This window comes from Gossypium hirsutum, chromosome A01 (assembly GCF_007990345.1).
Source record: "Gossypium hirsutum isolate 1008001.06 chromosome A01, Gossypium_hirsutum_v2.1, whole genome shotgun sequence".
Taxonomy (NCBI): domain Eukaryota; kingdom Viridiplantae; phylum Streptophyta; class Magnoliopsida; order Malvales; family Malvaceae; genus Gossypium; species Gossypium hirsutum.
Window position 1 is genome coordinate 45,203,851 of NC_053424.1, and position 5,442 is coordinate 45,209,292.

General features: G+C 35.6%; 1 non-coding gene across 1 annotated transcript; it reads left to right on the forward strand.

The window, feature by feature from the left end:
* The first annotated feature begins 712 nt into the window (after window positions 1–712).
* Window positions 713–818, forward strand: LOC121208424 (small nucleolar RNA R71). The gene has a single exon (XR_005903448.1). It is a non-coding gene; the product is annotated as a small nucleolar RNA R71 (small nucleolar RNA).
* Window positions 819–5,442: the final 4,624 nt, after the last annotated feature.

A 5,442-nucleotide genomic window follows, 5' to 3' on the forward strand; every position in this document is an offset into this window, starting at 1 on the left:
ATAAACGTGACATTTCTCACCGAACAGATAGTGACGCCAAATTTTCAAAGCAAACACAATCGTAGCTAATTCCAAATCGTGCTCCAGATAGTTTTTTTTCATGTGGTTTTAACGGTCTCGAAGCATAAGCAATTACTTTGCCTTCCTGCATCAAAACACATCCTAGGATGGTTTTAACGGTTTCTTTTCCTGTTGATAAGGTGGTTGTTAAAAACCCGGATGATTCTGTGGCCTTTGATTCCCTTGACCACCCTAGGACAAATTGGGATGGTTCCTCCAACCTGCATTATAAGTGTTACTATAAGAATTATTTTGAGATCGAGGATTATTACCCATGTAATTTAATTGTTCGTTCTCCATGCTGTGGCCATAGGATTGATATTCTGAATTGCTTGATCCACATCTACTGACTTCACAGTGCATTACTGGATGAACCTGCGAAGAACCAAGTAAACCATCAATCTTTTTATTCAGATGCTCTACCTGGTTTGATGGCATAGTAATCGAATCAACGTTATAGACGTCTACTGTTTTAGTTGGCTTAGTCCTCATGACTTGCCAATGATAGTGATTCAGTGACATCTCTTCAATAAATTTGTAAGCCTCTTCAGGTGCTTTGTTATTGATGGTTCCCCCAGCTGCTGCATCAATCATCTGTCTTGTCGAGGAATTCACACCATTGTAGAATGTTTGAACTTGCAACCATAGAGGTAATCCATGGTGAGGACACCTATGTAGTAGGTCCTTATATCTCTCCCATGCATCGTAAAGAGTTTCTAAGTCCATCTGCACAAATAAAGAGATATCATTACGTAATTTGGCTGTTTTAGCCGGTGAAAAATATTTTAATAAAAATTTTTAGGTCATTTGTTCCCAAGTAGTAATTGAACCTTGTGGTAATGAGTTCAACCATTGTTTAGCTTTGTTCCTTAATGAAAAAGGGAATAACCGAAGACGAATGGCATCGTCAGAAATGCCATTAATTTTAAATGTATCACAGAATTCCAGGAAATTTTCCAAGTGAGTGTTTGGATCCTCATCCTGCAAACCATCAAACTGAGCAAATTGCTGTATCATTTGAATAGTGTTAGGTTTTAGTTCAAAATTATTCACAGCAATAGCAGGCCTAACTATACTTGACTGAGTTCCTGTTAAAGTAGGTTTAGCATAATCATACATAGTATGAGGAGCAGGATTCTAATTTGCTAGTTCAGCGGGTATCGCAGGAGGTAGCTGATTGTCTTGATTTTCAGACATCTCCTCGGTTGGGGTTTGAATATCGTCCTCTTGCTTGTTCTCTGTGTATCTTAAGCTTCACCTTATTTCTCTTTGGTTTTCGTGAACTGTACGATCGATTTCTTCGTAAAAAAATAGTGGTCCTGACGGGTTTCTTCTAGTCATAAACTATAAAAACCTACCAAGAGAAAGAAAAAGTAAATTAATAAATAATAATAAAAATAAAATAAAATTAACTTGCAAGAAAAATAAATGGCTAAACTAATAAAAATTGAGTGTTCCTAATATCTTAGTTCAACGGCAACAGTGCCAAAAACTTGATCGTGATATTTGTGTGATAAGTTTTATAAATTTATAAAGAATCATTCCTGAAACTAACAATTATCATAATGAAGGCAAGTGTACCTATCGAACAGTAGTATAGCTTTAGCAAGACTGGATTGTCGAACCCAAAGGAACTAAAAGTACTAGTAATGACTGTCTTTTTATTATCTAGCCTAAAAATAATGGGGTTTGTTTTAACTAACTAATTAATTAAACTAAGAATTCACAGGAAATAGAATTGGGGAATTACTTTTGGAAAACGATTGAATTAGGACAATACCTAAGGAAAAATCCACCTAGACTTCACTTTTATTTGACTCTGAATCGGACGATTTATTCATTTGACTTGATCCGTAGAAATCCCTAAGTTATATTATTATCCCTCTTGAGACTAAAAACGTCTAACCTTAAATTGAATAATTGAAATATCTTTATAATTAACTCCCTAGGGTTGCATTAACTCAATTTATGGATCCCCTTATTAGGTTTCACCCTAATCCGACAAAATCTTGTCACCCTATCTCTAAGTGCGCAACCAACTCCGCTTAATTATGACAAATGTACTCTTAGACAGGGTCTATTCCTCCTCTGAATAAGAGCTTATCTTGAATCAATTTCCTGGAATATCAAGGCAAGAATTAAGAACACATAATTAAGAACAAGCCAAATATTTATCATACAATTCAGAAAATAATAATAAGATTCGTCTTAGGTTTCATTCCTCTTAGGTATTTAGGAGATTTAGTTCATAACTAAAAAGAAAAACATATCAGAAGAATAATGAATACAAAACATAAACAAAACCCAAAACTCCTGAAGGGAAATTGAGAGGAGATCTTCAGTCTTGATGATGAATTCGGCTTCTAAAATGGATCAATCGGCTATTCTTGAGTAGTTCTCTGCCTCCTTCTCTGTGTGTCCTTTTTCCTCCTCCTCTAAGGTGTATTTATAGGCTTTGGAATGCCTGAGAACCCTCAAAATTGGCCTTTTCTGAATTGGACTAAACTTGGGCTCGACAGGGACACGCCCGTGTGTGATTACTTCAAGCTGTGCTCGAACCTGTTAGAATGGCACGGGCGTGTGTTCTACCCGTGTGAGTCATGCTTCGATTCTGCCAAATTGACACGGCCGTATGGTCTGCCCGTGTGAGGAAGTCCAAGCCGTGTTGATTTCATATGTTGGCCCATTTTCTCTGTTTTTGGCCCGTTTCTCGTTCCTTTCGCTCTCCTATGCTCGCCTAAGTATAAACATGAAATTACGGCATTAGGAGCATCAAATTCACCAATTCTAAGGAAAAATCATCCATAAAATGCGTTAAGCATGGGGTAAAAATATGTATAAATAACGGTTTATCACTTAGTAAGTAGGTATGTAAATAAGAAGTAATCTATTAACATGCTTTTATAAATCTTCACAATATGTTCTCAAGATAATACAATCATAATTGCTCATGGTTCCACTATTTATTCATGTTCATCTCAAGTTGTCTACTCGAGTCACAATCACTAAATTATTTATATCATGAGTTAAGGAACTCCAAATTATGTTTCTCTAATTTTCCCTGAAACTAGGCTCATATATCTTCTTACCATAAAATTTCCAGAAATTTTGGTTCTTCCAATAAGTATAGTTTATTCTTTAAAGTCACCCCTATTTCGCTGTCCGGCAGTTCCGACCCCCTACACTAAAAATTAATTATCTCTTCATACAAGATTTGGATAATGTTCCCATTTTTTTATTTTGAAAATAAACTCAATAAGGATTTTAAGTATATAAATTTAACACATAATTATTTTTTTACAATTTTTCATGATTTTCCTATTTCAGAACAGGGGATTCCAAAACCATTCTGACTCTATCTCACAAAATTTCAAATATCTTATAATATCAACTTCTTTTGCTTACACCGTTTCTTTAATTTGAAAATAGACTCAATAAGATTTTATTTCATATCTTATTCAACTTCTAATTCGATTTCCACCATTTTTGGTGATATTTCAAAGTCTTACAACTGTTGCTATCCAAAACTGTTTTATTACTAAATTTCACTCTTTCATGTTTTCTTTGTAGTAACTTTCATTGTAACACTTACTCCATATCAATATTACCAAAGTTCGATCACATATCGAGAACGTTGCTCATAAGTTTACACATACGAACCTTCACTTATTCATCACATAGTCATATTCAATTACACCTAGTCATTTCCCGTTGAACACATCGGAATAATAACGGATACCCGGTGGCCTGCACACAGTACCACCCTTGTAGCCAAAGCTACCTTCTTCACAAAGTGGCCTTCACATAGTACCACACTTGTGACCAAAGCTATCTTTTACACATAGTGGCCTACACTTAGTACCACACATGTGATCGAAGCTATCGGGTACGCATAGTAGCCTGTACTTAGTACTACACATGCGACCTAACCATATGGTACATGTACTAGCCTGCACTTAGTACTACACATGTGACCTAAAAGCATTTTAAACACATAGTAGCCTACACATAGTACTACACATGTGTGACAGCCCTAAAGTGACCCTAGTCAGAAAGCGGTTTCGGAACCGCTAAACCGAGTCACCAATTTTTTTGAATATAATAATTATTGTCTAAAATATGTGAATATGAATGTGTGAAAGTTTTAAGCTTCGATTGAGTTAATTGCATGTGAATTTAGCTAATAGGACTTATGTGTGACACTTTTGAAATGTGATAGGTTAATCTATAAGGATCTAGTAGTGCATTTAATCAAAAGGGTGGACTTGCATGTCAATTTCCCACTTAATTAGTGGTGGCCGGCCATGACAAGGAGGGTGGACAAAATGTTATGGGCAAAACATGTCATAAACATGTTATGTTAGTGTTTTGTGTTAGGAAAAATAAAATAAGGAGTATGGGCAATAAAATAATAATGGGAAGGTAAATGATGATGAAAAAAAAAAGAAAAGAAAAAAAGTTCTCATGTTTCAACTTGGCCGAATAGAAGAAAGAAAAAGAAGGGAAAGAGCTTGGAGAAAATCGGCTATGGGGGTTCACTAGACTAAGGTATGTTTGATGTTGTTCCATGAGATTCATGCATGTTTTTAGTTGTTAGCTTGAGTTCTACCTAGCCCATGGTTTAAATCTTTGCTATGAGATGGAGATGATATTCGGCCATGGGTGTTGTCTTCTTGGTTGGTGTTTGATGTTGTGGTGATGAGGCATGAAGATGAGTTAAGTTTCGGCTAAGGTGGATTTGTGTTGATGTCATTTTCATGCTAAGTGTGAAGCTTTGTAATGATACATGTGATGGTGTTTGATGACTCTTGGATTTTCTTTTTGGCATTTTTGAGCTAGACATTAAGTTCTTTGTGTAACCCATGACCAAAATTGAAATGGTATGGTGTCTTGATGCATTCGGCCATGGTAGGAAGTAGATGAGAAATGGTAGTAAGGTGAAGTGCAAAATGTTAGTATTTGATTACTAGTGTATATATGTGTATTAGCCGAGTTTTGAACTTGAAACAAAATGATATATAGTCAATACAAGTAACCATACTTGTAGGAAGTATTAAGCATATAATCGGCCTCAACATAGACATGCATTTTCGGCCACATTAGGTGGATTGGTGTTGCATGTATTCGGTTAGAGGCGAGCATAATGATGAATCTATCTTGACTTAGATACTCGGCTCAAGGGGAATTTTGTTAAAGTGCTCAGATAATTGATATTAGGTTAATGATGTGTGTATTCGGTCATAAACGTGCACATGAGGAAATGTTAGATTAATTGTATTAAATTGCTCAATGTGATTAAAAATGCGTATGACCATTTTGTATTTGAGCTAAAGGTGGCCATATGACCTATCAAACTCCTTGTCATATTCGGCCATAAGCTAG